This window comes from Ovis canadensis, chromosome 13 (genome assembly GCF_042477335.2).
Source record: "Ovis canadensis isolate MfBH-ARS-UI-01 breed Bighorn chromosome 13, ARS-UI_OviCan_v2, whole genome shotgun sequence".
NCBI classification, from domain to species: Eukaryota; Metazoa; Chordata; class Mammalia; order Artiodactyla; family Bovidae; genus Ovis; species Ovis canadensis.
The window spans coordinates 18,533,014-18,554,898 of record NC_091257.1 but is presented as its reverse complement, the minus strand read 5'-3'; the positions used below and the strand labels follow the sequence as shown (position 1 = coordinate 18,554,898).

At 39.7% G+C, this 21,885-nt stretch overlaps 1 protein-coding gene and 1 non-coding gene across 13 annotated transcripts in view; both read left to right on the top strand.

The window, feature by feature from the left end:
• The window catches only part of LOC138416911 (uncharacterized), a 161,206-nt gene that overhangs the window by 74,618 nt on the left and 64,703 nt on the right, over window positions 1–21,885 (top strand). For 10 of the 12 annotated variants that reach the window (XR_011247884.1, XR_011247885.1, XR_011247882.1 and 7 more), the window contains exon 2: window positions 11,510–11,601. The exons of the other annotated variants lie outside the window; for them this stretch is intronic. The gene's annotated coding sequence lies outside the window, so the exon portion shown is untranslated. The remainder of the gene's footprint in view (window positions 1–11,509; window positions 11,602–21,885) is intronic. 12 annotated transcript variants of the gene reach the window in all.
• Window positions 3,549–3,621, top strand: TRNAF-GAA (transfer RNA phenylalanine (anticodon GAA)). Its single transcript has one exon. It is a non-coding gene; the product is annotated as a tRNA-Phe (tRNA).

Here is a 21,885-nt window from a genome sequence, read left to right as displayed (position 1 = left end):
GAAGCCTAGCACAGATGTGCGGCTTGTGACTTCACAGCTGAGTCGACACGAGAACTCAGTCCCCATGTCTGCCACTGCAGTGTTGATAATAACAATGTCTATGATCTAAATTCTTAACATTCAGCCTGTACATGGATCTTCTTCTCTTTTTACAGCTGAATCATTCAGTGAAATTCCATACAGCAAGTCAATAGAAGATGGATGACTTCAATGCTTAAAAAAATTTTTTTAATTTATTTTTAATTGTAGGATAATTGCTTTACAATGCTGTGTTAGTTTCTGCTGTACAATATGAATCAGCTATATATATGTATATACATAGCTAATTCAAGCATATATGTATATGTATATATATCCCTACCTCCTGAGCCTCCCTCCCATCCCCAGCTTCAATCATTTTTTTTTTTAAATTTATTTTATTGAAGTAGAGTTGATTTACAATGTTGTGTTAATTTCTGCTGTACAGCAAAGTGATTCTATTATATGCATATATATTCTTTTAAATATTTTCTGTTATGGCTTATCATAGGATATTGAATATAGTTCCCTGTGCTATACAGTAGAATCTTGTTGTTTATCTCTTCTGTATATAATAGTTTGCATCTGATAATCCCAAACTCCCAAGCCATTCCTCCCCCAACCTCTCTCCCCCTTGGCAACAACAAGTTTGTTCTCTTTGTCTGTGTGGATGATTCCAATAGTAATCAGTACTGTTCATGAATAAGTTTGGAAGCTCTCTCTAATTAACTAATAATAGTGATGATGGGGATGATGTTGTTTAGTCACTAAGCTGTATCCAACTCTTTGTGACCCCACGGACTGCCGCCCACTAGGCTTCCCTGTCCTTCACTATCTCCTGGCGTTTGCTCAGACTCATGTCCATCGATTCAAGGATGCCATCCTCTGGTGCCCCTTTCTCCTTCTGCCCTTAATCTTTCTAGCATCAGGGTCTTTTCCAATGAGTTGGTTCTTTGTGTCAGGTGGCCAAAGTGTTGGAGCTTCAGCTTTAGCATCGGTCCTTCCAATGAATATTCAGGATTGATTTCCTGTAGGATGGACTGGTTGTATCTCCTTGCAGTCCAAAGGACTCTCAAGAGTCTTCTCCAGCACCATAATTTGAAACCATCAGTTCTTTGGTGCTCAGCCTTCCTTCTGGTCCAACTCTCATTATCCATAAATGACTACTGGAAAAAACATAGCTTTGGCTCTATAGAACTTGGTCGGCAAAGTGATGTCTCTACTTTTCCATATGTTGTCTAGGTTTGTCATAGCTTTTCTTCCAAGGTGCAAATGTCTTTTAATTTTGTGACTGCAGTCACCATCCATAGTGATTTTGGAGCCCAAGAAAATAAAATTTGCCACTGTTTCCAACTTTTCCCCATCTATTTGCCATGAAGTGTTAGGACCAGATGCCATGATTTTAGTTTTTTGAATATTGAGTTTTAAGCTGGCTTTTTAACTCTCTCTTTCACCCTCAGCAAGAGGTTCTTTAGTTCCTCTGCCATTGGAGTGGTATCATCTGTGTATCTGAGGTTGCTGATATTTCTCCTAGCAATCTTGATTCCAGCATGTGGTTCATCCATCTGGCATTTTGCATGATGTACTCTGCATGGAAGTCAAATAAACAGGGTGACAAAATACAGCCTTGATGGACTCCTCTCCCAATTTTGTTGTTCCATGTCCAGTCCTAACTGTTGCTTCTTCGCCCGAATATAGATTTCTCAGGAGGCAAGTAAGGGGGTCTGGTATTCCCATCTCTTTAAGAATTTTCCACAGTTTGTTGTGATCTGCATAGTCAAAGGCTTTAGCATAGTCAGTGAAGCAGAAGTAGATGTTTTTCTGGAATTCCCTTGCTTTTTCTGTGATCCAGTGGATGTTGGCAATTTGATCTCTGGTTCCTCTGCCTTTTCTGAATCCATTTTTCTAAATGCTAGCCTGTGAAATGATTACAATTGTATGATAGTTTGAGCACTCTTTGGTATTGCCCCTCTTTGGGATTGGAATGAAAACTGACCATTTCCAGATGAGAATGAGAGATAATAATTATTCAGCTCTCAAAATATGCCAGGAATTGTGCTAAATAATTTATGTATATTATTATTTTGAATTTTAGTTCTCATAATAAATTTTTGATGTGCTATTCCCTCATTATATGGTGAAGGAAATTGAGATTTACAGAGTTTATGATGCATAAGAACTCATAATTGGAAATGGTGGGGCCAGGATCTGATCTCACCTGATCTCATTCAAAAGCCTGTACCAATAACCATGACTAACTTTTGCTTCTCCGGCCCTGCCAGTATTTGAGTGACTTCTATTGTGTTTTGTTTTGTTTTGGTTCTCCAAGAAGAAATTCTGTATTCGGAGAGATCTCGTATTTTTTCCTTTTACCCTTAAAAAACTCAAATTAATTGTACTTTGTAAATTTGTGGTTAATGATTTTGGAGATTTGATGCCTTTTTTTTTTTTTTTAAAGATCACATATGAAGTACTACATTTACATATTTAAAGACAGTTTTCCTAAATGTCAAGTTCAAAATATAGATGTATCAGGATGTGAAAAGGAAATGACTTTCTTGTATTGCTGACTCTCCTAGCTCTCAAACTGCAGGTTGCGTCCTGGACTTAGAGCACTGTGAGGACATCAGCCCCCACCCAAGGCATCCCTGCAAAATAGCCTTTCTTTCTGCTTGAGTCCCCACCCCTGATCGGCATGACTTCCAATTCTCCTTCCTCCAGTTTCTCCAGATGGCAGACATTTTTCAGCCTCCTGGCTCCTGCAAGTTCTTCCTACTGACTTGGAGCCAATTCCTATAATCTAGCTTCCCCCTCTTCAGAGGGTTGTGCATAGCTTCTACAAGGACGAGGCCATCTGACTCCTCTGCCTGTTGGCTCCTCTTGCCAGTGTCCTCATCTGACCTCGGTTTTCCCCCAGTTGATCCCCGTGGAGAGGTGACTGTTGGTTTGACTTGCATGGTTTTCCTGTTGGCCCCCACCTCATTTTAATTCTTCTTTCCTCAACTTCATTGTTAAGATCCCGTTCTTCTCTACTTTGTGGCTGTTTCTACCGGGCTATAATAGCATTATTATAACAGGTAGGTGTGTTAACTCTGTTTTAAACTTAGAGCAAGCAGTTTTGTTAATTACATCAGCAGAGAGCTGGTTCAAGGATTACCAAAGAACTGACCATTGGCATATAGGGGTATGGGAGGAACTGCTCATGGTAGGAGAAGCCCCCTACCACAACAAAACTGATGATTGATGCAGACACAAGAACCACGTAGAACACACCCAAATATAATTTGTACCTTTCTCCTTTTCTTTTAATTTTTTTTCTGTCTTAGCTTGTTAAACCTAAATTTGCCCCTATTTCTAACTTCAAGCAATTACTGTCTTATATGGTATGGTTTAAGCTTTTCCTACATTGTCAGTAAAAATTGCTCTTCTCTGTCTTCTAGAAACATGCAATCTACCTGAATGTTTATGATATAAGCATTTCCCAAAAGTGTGAAGACTCAATTAATGGGGGGCTTCACTACTCACGGGCTTCCCTGGTGGCTTAGAGGTTAAAGCGTCTGCCTGAAATGCAGGAGACCCAGGTTCGATCCCTGTGTCAGGAAGATCCCCTGGAGAAGGAAATGGCAACCCACTCCAGTACTCTTGCCTGGAGAATCCCATGGAGGGAGGAGCCTGATAGGCTACAGTCCACGGGGTCACAAAGAGGGACACGACTGAGCAACTTCACTTTCACTTTCATACTACTCATGAAAATCACCTTTAAAAAAGCAAATATTTCTTCTGTTGGATTTTTTTATCTTCAATGAATACTTTTTACTTTCCCTTTATATCAGTGCTTATATTTTAATTTATTATTATTATTTCTCTTATGTTGAGAGCCTTGATGAAAACTATAAGTATTTTCTCTCCAGTAAAATGTCCAAATCTCTCTCTCTCACACGCACACATTTTGGTCTGTATCCCAAAGTATTCATTGCTGCTCATACCCACAGAAGTCCCTTCTTCCTACTACTTTCAGACGAAGAGTTCCATAAGATAAGTGAGGTCATTGTATCTTCCTGATCCTTGTCACCTCCAGACAACAGAAGGAAGGCCAAAGTCCTCCGTGATTGTGCTCAAATGACTCTTCCTGTCCATTTATCCTCTGTCCCAGCAACATGTGCGTTCTTATCTCCTCGTGCCTTTCAGGCTGTGCACTTGACCTGGAATTCTCTTCTCTCCTCCTCTACCTTGAAGAATCAGATGCATCTCCAGTCACACTAAGAGCAACTTCTGTGAATCCTTCTATCACATAACTGACATAGACGACAGACACAACCAGGCTTCATCCTCCCTTACTCTACCTTCTGATTCCATGAAGATTTGATCTCTTTGATAGTATTTAGAAGCATGGAAGTCTTAAAATTAAACAGAACCTTAAAAACCATTTTGTAAAGCTTTATTTTAGTTTGTATCAAAATATTTACCAATAATAATAGCAATTTAAAATAGTTAATGTGCAATTTTTACCTGTTGGGCACTGATCCAGCCATTGGGGCATAGCATGGAACTTTATACTGAGAGAAGGAAGACTATAAGTTAGTTTTAAAAAACAAATACTTAAAAACATTGAGTATTGGAAGTTCATTACTTTGGTAATTGATTTAGAGAATGACTAGAACATTAATTTTTTTTAAATTGGGAGGTCGAGAGAAGCATCTTTGACATTTGAGTTGAAACCTGAATGTTAAGAAGGACCTGCCCAGCAATCCCACTGCTGGGCATACACACCGAGGAAACCAGAATTGAAAGAGACACATGTACCCCAGTGTCCATCACAGCACTGTTTATAATAGCCAGGACATGGAAGCAACCTAGATGTCCATCAGCAGATGAATGGATAAGAAAGCTGTGGTACATATACACAATGGAGTATTACTCAGCCATTAAAAAGAATACATTTGAATCAGTTCTAATGAGGTGGATGAAACTGGAGCCGATTATACAGAGTGAAGTAAGCCAGAAAGAAAAACACCAATACAGTATACTAACACATATATATGGAATTTAGAAAAATGGTAATGATAACCCTGTATGCGAGACAGCAAAAGAGACACAGATGTGTAGAACGGACTTTTGGACTCTGAGGGAGAGGGAGAGGGTGGGATGATTTGGGAGAATGGCATTGAAACATGTATACTATCAGGTAAGAAACGAATCGCCAGTCTATACAGGATATAGGATGCTTGGGGCTGGTGCACGGGGATGATCCAGAGAGATGATATGGGGTGGGAGGTGGGAGAGGGGTTCAGGATAGGGAACTCATGTACACCTGTGGTGGATTCATGTCAATGTATGGCAAAACCAATACAGTATTGTAAAGCAAAATAAAGTAAAAAAAAAAAATACAACAACAACAACAAAAAATTGTTAAAAAAAAAAAAAAAAAAGGAAGGACCTGGTCTAGGCAAAGAGGTGGGGAAGAGAATCTGGTAGAAGATGCAGCAAGTGCAAAGGCCCTGAGGTGGGAGCTTGCTAAAACAAAGACAGAAAGCCAGTGGTGGAGGTGTTCTTAGTTGAGAGGGGTAAGGAATTTGGAATTTATTCTAAGTGACACAGAGCCTTCTGAGTCTGCAAGCTCCTTGAAAGCAGACATATGTGACTCCAGCGCAGTGCTTGGCAAAAGAAATAAATGCTGCAAAGAAAAAGCTTTATAACCAAGTCATTTTGAGAATGTTAAGATGCTCCTTATTGTAAACTACTAGGAGAAAGTTGTTTCCTAGGCTATGCTATGTATATCCATGATCACATTTGGCTAAGAGAAAATTCAGCTGTTAAGTAACAACCCTTGGATTTCAGTTTTCTCCAAGGACCATTGTGGGAACTTTTATGAGCTCATAAAAGTCCAGCTTGCCCTGCAAGTTCCCATTCATTCCACTTTCTTAGATTGTATCTTATCGCTGAAATGGTTTGAAGCCTCAGGAACTTTACAAGCTTGTATCTGCTGTTGGCTTTTTGCCTCTAGCATTCAATTTTCACACCAACGTTTATGAATTCAAGAATGGTACTAGACTGGCTTCCTCTGATAGGATTTTTTCCCTTTCAACACATTTTCAAACATTGCTTATTTAGAAGGTAGTATAAAACATATATGTTCAGTTTAAAGAATAATTATAATGTAAATATTTGTGTAACCACTACTTGGGTTATGAAATGGAATGTTGCATTTTAAAAAGTGAGATTTTAGGATCCAAGCCGCCTTTAGAATCGAAATCACCCGGTTTGCATCCTTTCTGTAGATGTAAAGTCTAAGGCTGAGAACTGCCAAGTGGTTTTGGACAGGCCCTGTAACAGTTAGTGATGATGCTAATGGAGAACCATCAACGCTAAACCAGCAGGTGCCACTGAGATCGGGGGCTCAGTTTCTCAGACCAGGTTGTCTGGGGTTTGGATGAATATTTCAATTAGAGTTGGGAGGGCAAGCAGATGATCTCAGGGAGGGACAATTATTTCCCCTTCTGGAAGCTTTCTATGAGGGTAACACTTATGGTCTCTTTTCAAGGTGCTTGTTAACTATATGTGACTGGATGTTTAGCATGGAGTTCTTTACATCTCTTTTATTCTTTTTCATCACTAATTTGGTTCATGTTTACAGTCAATATTTTCTAACTATTGTAAGATTTTTAGTGAGTGGTGGAATCAGAAGTGGTTTGGAGTTTTGCCTCAGTGGCTTTTTATTCCAAAGACAGTTTTAGTTGGAGGAACAGAGTGTTGTTGTATCTTTTCTCTTTTGCTATTTCTTTGTTGTAGTCTTTATATTAAAAAAATGGATAATAGTGAGTAAAGCACTTTCCTGAAATCTGTGAGCATTTCTCACAACCTGTTAAGTTTGAGGAGGGGTCACTGGGAACCTCTGATTTATAGTTAGTTGGTCAGAAATACAGTGCCAACCTCAGACCTTCAGTTGGCCTCTGAAGTGGATTGCAGTCTTGTGGGACTAGCCCTTAACCTATGGGGTCTGTGCTAATTCCCGATAGGGTCATAATTGAGTTAAATTATAGGATACTTAGTGTCCACTAAGAATTGGGGAACTACTTGGTGTGAAACACACACACACATACACACACGCAGACCCACATTTGGTAGCAGAAGTGAAAAGGAGAAGAAAGTAGTGTTTCTTTTTTTTTTTTTTTAATGAGTCTAAAGACATTTACACTTAAACATTTAAAAAATACCCTGTGAATTTTTTGTGAAGACAAAAAAAATCATCTTTAGAAGGAACGAAGCCTATAACCACTTCCTTCCAAGTCTGCCATCTTTGAATATTTTCACTGTAGTCAAATCAAATTAAAATTTCCATAAAATGTAGTGTTGGTGAGGGGAAAAAGTTACACAGAGGCAGCATATCAGTTTAGGGTTCTGGTTATAATGAAGGTGGAAAAGCAGCTGGTGTATAGAATGGGGCAATGAGAAAGACTTTGTTTCAAAGCAGCTTTTCTCTTGGTGAAACAGTGCGATTTACTCTTTTATCTTTCCATGCTTCATTTTCCCTCTCAAGCTATCTTCCGGTTCACAAATTCTTCCTTCTGCTCTGTTCTGCTGTTACAATCATCCATTAATTTTTTTCTTTGGCTATTGTATCTTTAGGTTCTAGACTTTCATTTAATCTTTAAAGAATCTTTAAAAATTCTACGTTAAATTTTTCAATCTTAATTTTTATCTGTTTCAATGTAGCAAACAGTTGTAAACTCTGTTTCATATATTTACGTATAAGGAGACCCTATTGTTTTCTTTATGTTGTCTGATATTTTTGATGCTTCTATTTCATGACTTTTACTTTTATCAGATTTTATTTTATGTAAGACATTATCTTTGAAAAAATATCTGTGGGGATTTTTTTGACCTGTGATGTTGTGAGAGGAATTTCATTTCTTTCTTTCATGTGCCTGGAGCACTAGCAGTGTGAGGCCACCTTAATCCAATTTAGGAATTTAGATCATCTGGGCACCCCAGGTGACTCAAAGCTAAATTATATATGAGAGCTTGGTGACTTGGTTTCAAGTTTTATCTTCCTGATACAGTGAGACTGGCGAAAATCCCTTTATACAGTTTCTCAGATGCATCTTCTATCTCAGCAAAAAGTGACACCAAATAATGGTTGACCTCTCTAGTTTTCCCTGGATGTTGGCTTGTTAATTCTTTACTACCTTATTTACTCTTTCATGCCTTCAAGCTGACTTGTATTATTAATTTTTAAAATATATATTTCCAGTGTTTTCTGGTTGTCCTCCTTGATAAGATTAATTCAGTTATGTACTGTTCTATTACTAGAGGCGGAGTCTTGAAATAGTGTGATTTATAAACTACTCACCTGTGTGTAAACTTCAGGGGCTGGTTACACACTGACTAGAGAGCAATATCTGAACTGCCGCCTTTTTCAGATGTTGCCCTGTTACTTCCTCTGGGGATTACTTCATTTCACTCTGACAGCTGTTTCCTGCCCTTCTCCTCCCAACTCCCTACTGAGCTGTACTCATGACGCAGAACTCTCAGCATTTCATACCCTGAGCTAGAAGACAAAAAGTGTGTCTACACATCCTCAGCCTTCTCATTCAGTTACTGACTGATTGATTGATGACTGTATTTTGGTGAATGGCCAGGAGGGAATAAGTGAACTTTTAGAAAATACATGACTTGAAATCCTGAAAACCAAATCATTTTCTCTTGAAAAATTCAGGATCTGTGATATCTTCAGAATCAAATATGTTCTTTTTTGTGAGGTTTAACTAAAGATTCAAAAGTTTTTCAACACATGCTTCGGATGGGTTTAAAAGTTGGCATAGCAATTTGTGGGTACTTGCAAAAGAGCCTTTTGTAATTTTCTTGGCTTAAAATCCCTTAAACACATGAAGAAGGGTTATTTTTTTAAGTAAAGTTTTATTGAAGTATAAAATAAATACAGGAACATGCACAGACTATATGGCTGAATGGATTTTGGTAAAGTGAACACATCCATGTAACCAGGACTTTAAAATCAGAACTAGGTTATTGACAGCACCCCAGATGGCTTTTTCATGTCCCCTGCTAATCTCTAATTCCTCAGGGGTAACCACTCTCCTGACCTCACATTAGGGATTAGTTCTGCTTATTTTTGAATTTTATGTGTAGAATCATTTAGGACACACTCTTGTGACTCTGTGTTTGGTGTTTTTATTCTCTCAATATTACGTGTGTAGGATGTATTAATATTATTGCATGTGATTTTTAAATCATTCACTCTTCTTTTTTGTTATAGTCATCTATTGCATGAATGTACTGTGATCTATTTACCCAGGCTACTGTTAATGGGCAGTAATGGACCATTTTACAAACAGTGGTGTGACAAAAACACTTGTGCATTTTTAAAAAGTTATTTATTTGGCTGCATCGGGTCTTAGTTGTGGCCCTGATATCTTTTATCGCCGTGCACAGGCTCCTCATTGTGATGTACAGTCTTGTCTTTAGTTGTGGCACGTGGGCTTCACAGCTGCAGCTCTCAGGCTTAGTTGCCCCATGGAATGTGGGATCTTCCCCGACCAGGGATTGAACTTGTGTCCCCTATATTGGAAGGCAGATTCTTAACCACTGGACCACCAAGGAAGTCCCTCTTGTGCATTCTTATTATCTTTTAGTAAACATAGATATCAAGAAGATTCTCAATGCTTCATCTCCTAAGTTTTATCATGATGACCCAGATTCTTGTTCTTGATCTCCTAATTTGGACCAAATATAGATGAAGATTCTGAAATGATTTCCATGAACTGCTTTCTGTGTAAGTTGGGAGCACATTGTCCAACCGACTGTGGTCTTTTAGCTGAACCATATCACTATAATCTAGTGGTTGAGCTGGATGAATTTGATTACATGGTGGAAAGACGTCATTGGTAAAGTACCTCAGCCAGTCAGTTCAGTTGCTCAGTCGTGTCTGACTGTTTGCGACCCCATGGACTGCAGCTCGCCAGGCTTCCCTGTCCTTCACTATCTCCCAGAGCTTGCTCAAACTCATGTCCATTGAGTTGGGGATGCCACCCAACCATCTCATCCTCTGTCGTTCCCGTCTCCTCCTGCCTTTGATCTTTCCCAGCATCAGTGTCTTTTCCAGCTCTTCACATCAGGTGGCCAAAGTATTGGAGTTTTAGCTTCAGCATCAGTCCTTCTAATGAATATTCAGGACTGATCTCCTTTAGGATGAACTGGTTTGATCTCCTTGCAGTCCAAGGGACTCTCAAGAGTCTTCTCCAACACCTCAGTTCAAAAGCATCAATTCTTTGGTGCTCAGAAATCCTGGGTCTGTGCCCTGACTTCTGAACATTGTTTTGTGTTTCCATCTGGCAATCTAAATTATATCTATTACCCATTATAGATTATCTTAGAAGTTAATTCTGCCACATCCCAATTGGATCTTTTAAAAATGTGAGAAAAGACTTTTTTTTTAAATAAAATATGGTCCCTTATGAAAATATTATTACAATTCTATTAGCTAATGAGATACTGTGAGAGTTCAAAAAGAAAGGATATCTGTTCACAGAATCTCCAAACTGCTTAAAAATTGGACAGAAAAACTGTCCATACATTAGAACAAAAGATGCTTAGAACAGAATACTATAGCTAGCGTGAGTTATTGTCATATATGCCTCGAAGCTAAACAGATGGCTAATATGGGAATTAGAGTAGAATTAGTCATTCATTCCACAGAAACCAATCGCGTCTCTATTATTTGCTACTCTCTATGCTAATATAATTTACATTAAATTATATTAAATTAAATGTTAATTATATAACATAGTGCCTTTATAACATGATCTACTATAATTCCAAAAATTGACAAGAACTGGAGAGAAAATAAATCAACATAAGTAGAAGAGTGGGAGTAGGATGCTATTTCAGATAGGGGAGGGAAAGGGAAGTCAGGAAATCACTTTGAATGAGTGACTCATGCAGAGGCCCAAGTGGAGCGAGGGAACAAGAACTGCCCAGATCTGGAGGAAAAGTATTCTAGGAACAGAGACTTATAAGACCAACCCCTGAGATGGAACTGAGATTGGCAGATTCAAGGATGAGTTAAAATGACATTGCACCTGAAGTACAGTGAGCAAAGGAGAGAAGACAAGGTCAAAGGAGAGAAGCAAAGGAAGGCAGGGGCTATGGAAGGAATTTGAATTTTATCCCGAGGGTATTAGCATTCCACTGAATCATAAGTGGGGATGGAGAGTGTGTAATTTTATCTGACATACTGTTGGCAAAGTATGGCTACTGGATAGGGAATGGATTATAGGTATTAGAAATGGAAGCAAAGCAGTCTCCTCTGAGAAGCTCATTTGGTTCCCTGGGTTTGGGAGATGGGAGAGATACATGTGGTAAAGGCTACTACAGAGCAGATCAGGAAATTGTTCCCAAGGAAAAAAGAGCTAAACGCCAGAGTTTCAGTTTGAGAAGGTATCAGATGAACCCCTTTTACCCCTTTATTTTATAGATGAGAAAAATTAAGGTTTGGCGAGCCTAAGTAACTTTCTGAAGGAGAAGATGTGATCACCATGTTCAAAGCATGAGGACATTTGGAGAAAGGTAACTTCTGCCACTAAGTAAAACCATTTATGCAATAAAGTGAAATTATTGGTAAAAGTTACAAGTATTTTGAAATTAAGTGCTCAGTTTTCCCCTTTCCCCCCTCCTCCAACAACCTCTTTTGGTAAAACAAAATAGCCAGCTTACTATCTTGAGATGACTTTATGAAAGCAAAATTGACTTTGATGGTATGGGGAGGGAGGCGGGAGGGGGATTCAGGATGGGGAACACATGTACACCTGTGGTGGATTCATGTTGATGTATGGCAAAACCAATACAATATTGTAAAGTAATTAGCCTCCAATTAAAATAAATAAATTTAAATTAAAAAAAAATTGACTTCAAACTTTTTGATGGCAATGTCCAAGACCTCAATTTTCTTAAAGCTGACACAATGCTGGGCATATGACAGGTGCTTAATAAATAGTTGCTGGTGGAACTGGGAATCAGAATTCTGAAATGTTGTTTAAAAAGAGAGAGAGAAAAAATGCCCACCAGCTCCATACTTAGCATTGTGCTAACACTGAGAAAGAGCAATTAAAGTATGCGTGTTTTGGATTATAAGTAGCAGAAACTCAGCTCAAACTGATTTGGTGGTGGTTGAGTCGCTAAGTCGTGTCCGACTCTTGTGACCTCTGAACTGTAGCCTTCCAGGCTCCTCTGTCTGTGGGATTCTCCAGGTAAGAATACTGGCGTGGGTTGCCATTTCCTTCTTCAGGGGATCTTCCTGACCCAGGAATCAAACCCGGGTCTCCTGCATTGCAGGCAGATTCTTTACTGACTGAGCTAGGAGGGAAGCCCATCAAACTGATTTAAGCATGAAAAATCATTCATTGGCCCATGTAATTAAGTCTAGGGAAGTATACTGGTTTCAGGTACGTCTGGATCTAGGGCTCATCAGGCCTTTAAAGAATTCTGTCTTTGTTTTTCTCTCTGTCCATTTATTTGTTCATCTTTCCTTCATGCTGGCTTCATTTTCAGGCTGACTTTCTTCACATGGAGAGCCTTCCACAGTTTTAAACTTATGTCTTCCTGTTTATTAACACCAACAGAAAGATTTTTCTTTTCCAAAATGGTTCTATCAAAAGTCTTCAGGGGCCATGCCAGTCTGCCCAAAGGAAGAGTAAAGAATGACTAACAGAAGTTGGTATAATTGATAGTGGCAGGTAAAATGACAAAGACCTGCTATCAAAGCGAAAGATGCAAAGGGGAATCTGTAGCCAGAGGCAGTGTCTGCTTATGCGTTCTCTCTGAAACGTGAGATTACCTTAACTCTAAAGCAAGACTTGCCAGCTCAGTATCCAAAAGGCTCCTCTGCTTACAGTATGAACAGTGCAGATATTATTAGATGCTTTTAGAAGCTCTGCTTATCTCTTGGTTTCCTGAGGCAGCTAGATTTTTCCAAGGCCCCGCTGAGAAATTGATCAAGCTTCTTCTTGGGTCTGCAAGTGTTTACAGGACCAGCAGCCGCGGTCATGCTCCTGTCTTCCTCACAGATGCCCAGTCATTGGTATGAAGTCCCAAATGCCCATAGTTTATCTACAGCTTCTCAAAAATATTCTTCATATTTATAAAAGGGACAATGACCCCGGTGTCTGCTTTCCTCAGAAATTCAAGAGCTAGGGCAATGGGATAGCAAACCAAATGGGTCGGTGACTTCAGGGAAGTGTGTCATTTTCACTCTGTCTTGAAGGGAACCGAAGAAACAAACTCTGCTTCCTTATATTCCACTAAAAATGTCCCCCGAAATCCTACCATCCAGTTGAAATATGAGTCAATTAGGAGCTCTAAAACAATTAAATTAAACTGAAAAAACATTTTATGAAAGAAATTGAATAGATTGTTTGAGGTCACAGAGCATCCATTAATGAATGTTTGCCTCAACACGTGCAGCTTTATTTTGCCTCCTGGATTGTAACATTTCTGAAATCTGCTGATTTCTCCTTCGTGTATGAATTCTGAGAACGTGTCTTTCTAGCCATGGCTCCACAAGACCAGTATTAATCATCTTCAGAACTGTTGTCATACGTGCTACGTCATCAGGGATCAGTGAAGGCAAGAAAAGCCATGCTAGGTATTTCAAGCAGAAGGGGTTTAATTCAGGGTGCTTACAAAATGGTGGAAGGAATGGAAGTCAGAGGCACCAGCAGAATTGGTTTCAGTGTCCAAGCCAAAAACTACTCATCATGTTTTCTACTCTTGATGCCTCCAGTAACCACCTCAGTCCCAGGAGACTGTTGACTAGAGAGTGGAACCCTGAGTCTGACTGCTGCTCTCAAACCTCTCAGCTGCCAAAAACTCACTGCCTCCACTCTATTTCTACATTACAAAACTCAGGCAACTGCATCTAATTGGCACAATGTAATTCATATCCACAACCCTGATAGCAAGGGTGTCGGCAAAGTGTAATTTTAAGACTTCCAACCTCTTGGAAGGAAAGGAGGAGGTTAAGAGAACTAATCCAAGAATATGCCATTTGTACTCACTTTAGAAATTAAAATGATTCTAAAAAGAGACCTTGTATTTATACTGTAAATGAAAATCCAGAATCATTTGCCATTAAAAGAAGTTATTTGTCAAAGTAAATGCAAGGAATTTTTTTGCCGTAAGTTTCCCAGAGATATCTTTCCTCCCTGAGAAAACAGAATAATTATAAAACGCTCTTCTCCCAGGCTTTCTCCAAACCACACTATTCCCCCACGCTTGCCATCTACCCATTTCATGTGCGCCAAAAGAGAATATTTGAAATTAAATTATAGCTCATGTCTCAATTAAAGCAGATGTCTGTATGAACCATATTTAAGCTTCTTCATCCTGTGGGGGTTTGGAGAGGACCACACAGAACCTCTCAGCCTCACCAGCACACGTTGATGTACTTTGGGAAATGCTTTACCGGGTTTTAAGCAACTTGAAGGTACTTTGATCTCCTTTGTCTTAAGTTCTAGGATAGGATCCACATTTTAAAACATTCAGGACCTCTTTGGTAGTCCAGCGGTTAAGACTTTGCCTTCTGATGCAGGGGACGGAGGTTCAATCCCTGGTTGGGAAGCTAAGATCTCACATGCCTCATGGTTGAAAAACAAAGGAAAGCATAAAGCAGAAACAATATTGTAACAAATTCAATAAAGATTTTTTAAATGGTCAACATAAAAAAATGTCTAAGAAGAAAAATCTAACCTGGAATTACAAATTGAAGAAGAACGAAAATCAGGAAAGACAACTTAAGGGAATTTCTGGAGTGAAGCAAAGACCAATAGTCAATTTAAAGAAGTTGCCTTTGTCTGGGGGATGGGGATAGGGAACCTGCGGTGACTCTTGCAGGTTGAGCTCTGGACAAGAGTTGTCCATTTAACCCAACTTCTTTCCTGGTGCTTTGGATCTATTTTCCCTGTTAGCAGCTCCTCAAACCTGTCTCTGCCATGAGGACCATTGTTTTCTCCTTTCCTTCCCACATTCAACTGTGATCTTACCTACCATCCCCAATTCTGCCTCATCTGTCTTCAGTATAGTCACCCCTACCAGCTTTTTTCTACTGTCTGCCTTTCAAAGAGCTCCGTGACTGTCTTTTTTCACACCAGAATCCACAGCATCTAGGTCGCTGTTTGTTATAAACTCTCAATTCACATTGGTTAAACGACTAACACATGGGTCAGTGAACAGTCAGTCTGCTGGGCTCAAGCCAGGCTAACACAGAAAGGAGCTCTGACCCTACGCAGCCTTGCTTTGTACCCTCTGTGTTTTGTACAATGCCAGATGGGTCAAAACTGTTTACAACGGAATGTACTTCCAACTCCAGACCACCTGAAGCACACACAAGCCTTCATGTTGTAAACTTGGTGTTGAGGTAATGCTGGAAATTTCTTCTTTTGTCTTAGAAGAAGACAAAGAACTATCTTTTTTCATTCTCTGAGCCCCAGTTTCCTCACCTGAAAAACAGGGAGGAACTTTTGGTGTGTGATTCACTAGTTGTATCATGGATCATATGAAATGATCCATTTATCCATGTATTTAATTGTTTAAGGAGTAGTTTTATGAATGCCTGTGATGGACAAGGCCTTTAAATGGCATCTTCTCAACCTAGGTGCAATACTTCAGCTCTCCTTCTTCAACATTCCTACACTTCCTTTTCTACTCTGTTTTTCTCAAAAGTGTTTATATATTTAAAAATTTATATTATTTGTTATACTTATCTATTAAATTTTTTATTATATACCTCCAATTACTAGGTTTCTAGGTTTTAAGCTTCAAGAGAGGGATAATTTGGGTTTTTGGTGTTTTGTTTTTTGCTATTGGTTTCCTGGGCCTGCCCCTTTATGGGCATTTAATAAATAATGTTGACTGAATAAACAAGTGTCCCATGTTTGGAGAGCAAGTGATGGAATAAACCAAGTTATTATATAAAACTCAAATATGTCCCTTATTAGAGAAAACTTGCTGAAGAATGTGTGTGCTGTACAGATTGCTTGTACAGAAGGGCTGGAGTTGGGCTGAAGGAACAGTTTAGGAGGCCAGTACATAACCCAGGCAAGAGAAGACAAAATGCCTGAGCTCAGACAGTGTTTTGAGTGAAGGGAAGGAACCATTAGAAAGTACTGAGAATGGAGAATTGCAGGTGGTGGGTGCTTAGATGTGAGTTGTGGTGGGAAAAGTGAAATTGACATTGAATCTCTCATTTCCGGCTTGGCTAACTGGGTGAATGATGATAAACTGTGCTGAGATGGGGTTGTTGGAGAAGGAAGTGATTGCTTGAAGGATAAACACAGGGAGAGATGTGTTGTCAGGTGCCTCTGGGTGGACAGATGTTCACCAGGAGGTGGACCAAGGCCCTGGATTGGGAAGAGAAATTTAGGCTGGGGCAAAGACTCAAGAGTCCCAGTCCCAGGCTCTAAGAACAGCATGCAGAGTGAAGATGGGAAAGAGGTAAGGGGAACACTATCATTTGGGATAAATGGAGAAAAAGAGAGCAATCATAATAGTGGCAGAAAACAAGGGGAAAGTTTTCAAAGAGGGAAAAGCCAAAGACTTCAGATGTCATAAAGATATCAAACAGCACAAAGAATGAAGGGTTCCCACCCAACATGGCACATGGAGAATCAGGTGACAACATGGACATTCTCACAGAAAGACTGAAGATCATCAGTGTCATTCTGTCTCTCTATAGACTGAGGAGCAGCCCATTATGTTAAAAAGTAAGCCTTTGCCTATTCTGTTTGAGATTCTAGAGTTCTGTACCATGGATGATGGAAAAGGCTTCTGTTTACTTAAAATCCAAGACTACTACAATCTCCTTCAGGCCAATTATCCATAATTCCTTTACTTTATTAGCAAACGTGGTGTGCTGGAGAGTTTGGCAATTGGGAGCCAGATCTAATTTAACATGTTATGGCTAAGGGGTATTCTTGCCTCAGAAATCCCACGGACAGAGGAGCCTGGTGGGCTACAGTCCAAGGGGTCACAAGAGGTGGACACAACTTAGCAGCTAGACCACCACATTGGCTAAAGGGGGACCTTGAACAACACATGGCATTTTCTTTCAGTTCAGTTTTCTTCATTGGTAAAATTAGGGGTTGGCCTCAATCGGGCCCCAGGGGATATGCATCAGGGGCAGTGACCTTTTAACTTTAATATTTATGAATTAATGAAATCTAAGGTAGAAATTTATTAAAGATTCTACAAGTATCCGATTTCTATTCCATTCCAATGATAATTTTGTTGGAATCATTTCAGTTCCTCTATATATTAGGCATATAGAAGCCTAAATAGTACACAGAGCTTTCTAATATGCTCATGACTCAAGCAGCAGAGTATATAAAGAAGATGGAACAAAACATAAACTCTATACCTCTGTCATAGGCTGCTGGCTGTTGTCAAGCTGCACATGGTTTATTTACTATTCTGGTTACAAAGAAGCAGGGCTAAACCACTTACATTATTCTTAAGGTTCCTTTTAAATATAATTGACACAAATTAAGACAATATTTGCCAAGGGTCCTGAAAACAAAACACAATGACAAAATGGCTAGTCTATTGACTTAATAGATTTCTTAAATGTAACTAAGAAAAATGTTTGCTATTTAAGCTGTGTTTTCTCAAAGTTTCACCCACATGATTCAAATACCAGTGAACCTCTCCCTCTCTGTCTCTTAAAGAAATGGAGATAGTGAGGACTGAAAAATTATGCTGCTGCTGCTAAGTTGCTTCAGTCGTGTCCGACTCTGTGCGACCCCATAGACGGCAGCCCACCAGGCTCCCCCGTCCCTGGGATTCTCCAGCCAAGAACACTGGAGTGGGTATGGTGGTGCTGAAAACATGGTCTTTGAAATTCATGTGTTAACTGTATTAGATTATTATTCAGCTTGTCTCCACTCCTTCCTCTCAACTTCCAAGGAAATTGTATACTTTCCTGCCTAACACATACAAGACCTTGATCATGTGTCCTTGATCTTAGACCGTTGGGAAAGCCTAGAGACCTTTTCAAGAAAATTGGAGAAACTGAGGGAACATTTCATGCAAAGATGGGCACAATATAGGACAGAAATGGTAAGGACCTAACAGAAGCAGAAGAGATTAAGAAGAGGTGGCAAGAATAAACAGAAGAACTGTATAAGAAAGGTCTTAATGACCCAGAAAACCACGATGGTGTGGTCACTCACCTAGATCCAGACATTCTGGAGCGGTCAAGTGGACCTTAGGAAGCATTACCACAAACAAAGCTGGTGGACGTGATGGAATTCCAGCTGAGCTATTTTAAATCCTAAAAGATGATGCTGTGAAAGTGCTGCACTCAACATGCCAGCAAATTTGGAAAACTCAGCAGTGGCCACAGGCCTGGAAAACATCAGTTTCCATTCCAATCCCAAAGAAGGGAAATGCCAAAGAATGTTCAGACTATTATACAATTTCATTCATTTCACATGCTGGTAAGGTTATGCTCAAAATCCTTCAAGCTAGGTTCAGCAGTTTGTGAACCTAGGACTTCTGGATGTACAAGCAGGATTTAGAAAATGCAGAGGAACCCTTGTTCAAATTGCCAATATCCATCAGATCATAGAAAAAGCAAGGGAGTTCCAGAAAAACATCTGCTTCTGCTTCATGGGGTCATGAAGAGTTGGACACGACTGAGCAATGGACACTTTCAGTTTTTTCTGCTTCATTGACTACGTGAAAGCATTTGACTGTGTGAATCACAACAAACTGTGGAAAATTCTTGGAGAGACAAGACCTTACTTGTCTTCTGAGAAACTTGTATGTGTCTTAAGAAACAACACTTAGAATCAGACATGAAACAACAGATGGGTTCAAAATTGGGAAAGGAATACAACAAGGCTATACACTGTCACCCTGCTTATTTAACTCCTATGCAGAGTACATCATGTGAAATGCCATGTTGGATGAATCACAAGCTGGAATCATCAATAATCTCAGTTACGCAGATGACACCACTCTAATGGCAGATAGTGAAGGGGAAATAAAGAGTCTCTAGGTGAAAGTGAAAAAGGAGAGTGAAAAGACTGGCTTAAAACTCAATATTCAAAAAACTAAAATCATGACATCCAGTCCCATAACTTCATGGCAAATAGAAGGGGTAAAAGTGGAAACAGTGATAGATTTTATTTTCTTGGGCTCCAAAATCACTGTGGACAGTGACTGCAGCATGAAATTAAAAGACACCTACTCCTTGGAAGGAAAGTTACAGCAAACCTAGACAGTGTATTTAAAAGCAGAGACATCATCTTGCCAGCAAAGGTCCGTATTGACAAAGCTAAGCTATGGTTTTTCAGTAGTCATATATGGATGTGAGAATTGGACCATTAAGAATGCTGAGCGCCCAAGAATTGATGCTTTCGATTTGTGGTGCTGGAGAAGACTCTTGAGAGTCTCTTAGACTGCAAAATCAGAACAGTCAGTCCTAAAGGAAATCAACCCTGAGTACTCATTGGAAGGACTGATGCTAAAGCTGAAGCTCCAATACTTTAGCCACCAGATACAAAGAGCTGGCTCATCAGAAAGGACCCTGATGCTGTGAAAGATTAAAGGCAAAAGGAGAAGTGGGTGGTAGAGGATGAGATGATTAGATAGCATCATTGACTCATTGGACATGAATTTGAGAAAACTCCAGGAGACAGTGAAGGACAGGAAAGCCTGCCATGCTTCATGGAGTCGCAGAGTCATTCACGACTTAGTGACTGAACAACAAAAATGTGGGTGGAAATGACAAGGTCACTGATGTTCTGACATGAAACAGTGTCGGCTTCTCCTTTGAAATAGCATCTTAGACAAATGGGGGCAGTGCATATTTCTTTTTTTTTTTGGCAGTGCATATTTCTGCTAGTGCTTCAGGAAACTTCTTCTCCATCATGAAAAGGATTTCTCCCTAGTAACCCTCCATTTTCAACCTGAATCTCAAAATGAGATTCATGCAACAAAATTGCCCTAGTGGACCTATAGGCTCTGAGGGACCCCAGCTGACTTGTGGACCCTGAAACATAAGAACAAATGATCATTGTTTGAAATCACTGAGTTCTACATGGGTGTGTTATGGAATATGGTTGTTTCAATGGTTAACTTCAGTTCAGTTCAGTTCAGTTCAGTCGCTCAGTTGTGTCCGACTCTTTGCTACCCCATGAATCACAGCACACCAGGTCTCCCTGTCCATCACCAACTCCCGAAGTTCACTCAGACTCACGTCCATCGAGTCAGTGATGCCATCCAGCCATCTCATCCTCTTTTGTCCCCTTCTCCTCCTGCCCACAGTCCCTCCCAGCATCAGGGTCTTTTCCAATGAGTCAACTCTTCGCATGAGGTGGCCAAAGTATTGGAGTTTCAGCTTTAGCATCAGTCCTTCCAAAGAACACACAGGACTGATCTCCTTTAGGATAGAATGGTTGGATCTGCTTGCAGTCCATGGGACTCTCAAGAGTCTTCTCCAACACTACAGTGCAAAAGCATCAATTCTTTGGAGCTCAGCTTTCTTCACAGTCCAACTCTCACATCCATACATGACCACAGGAAAAACCATAGCCTTGACTAGACGGATCTTTGTTGGTAAAGTAATATCTCTGCTTTTGAATATGCTGTCTAGGTTGGTCATAACTTTCCTTCCAAGGAGTAAGTGTCTTTTAATTTCATGGCTGCAATCACCATCTGCAGTGATTTTGGAGCCCCCCAAAATAAAGTCTGATACTGTTTCCACTGTTTCCCCATTAATTTCCCATGAAGAGATGGGACCAGATGCCATGATCTTCATTTTCTGAATGTTGAGCTTTAAGCCAACTTTTTCGCTCTCCTCTTTCACTTTTTTTTTGAGTTCCTCTTCACTTTCTGCCATAAGGGTGGTGTCATCTGCATATCTGAGGTTATTGATATTTCTCCCGGCAATCTTGATTTCAGGTTGCTCTTCCTCCAGCCCAGTGTTTCTCATGATGTACTCTGCATAGAAGTTAAATGAGCAGGGTGACAATATACAGCCTTGACGTACTCCTTTTCCTGTTTGGAACCAGTCTGTTGTTCCATGTCCAGTTCCAACTGTTGCTTCCTGACCTGCATATAGGTTTCTGAAGAGGCCGGTCAGCTTGTCTGGTATTCCCATTTCTTTCAGAATTTTCCAGTTTATTGTGATCCACACAGTCAAAGGCTTTGGCATCAGTATCATTTAGCATAGCATCTTTTCTCATGGATCCAATGCTCTTTGAGATCTCAGATCTCTATCCAAGGTCTAATTGATTTGAGTCAGGAATCAAGGCAGAGGTGCACTTAAAGTTTAGTTTACAATTTTGTCTAGATCAGAAGTCAGTTTTACTTAACAATTGACCATTTTTAATATAAATCTAATTTTCATTGTAAAATTCTAATTTCAGATTTTAATTCTAAATATCCACTAAAGACGACTTTATCTCTTAGGATATTTGACAATGTCTGGACTCTCTTTGATTATCATGACTCAGAATGGGGCTGCTACAAACCAGAGATGCTGGTAAAAACCCTACAGTCTGTGCCTCCTCACAACAAACAATTATCCAGTCCCAAATGTCAATGGTGTCAAGGTGGAGAAACCCTGGCCTAACTACATATTAATACTTCTTTCCCTCAGAATGTGTCAGATTTTATCTTTGGGTAGCACAGCATTAAGACTGATTATCATTCATTAGAAACAAATAGGAAAAGTTGACCAAGTATACTATATCACTCCAGATAGCCTCCTGAGAAGGTACCAGAATCCTTCTATTGTTTATTAACCCACTGGAAACTATAAAGAAAAAGTAATTATCTGCTTCATTTTTGAGA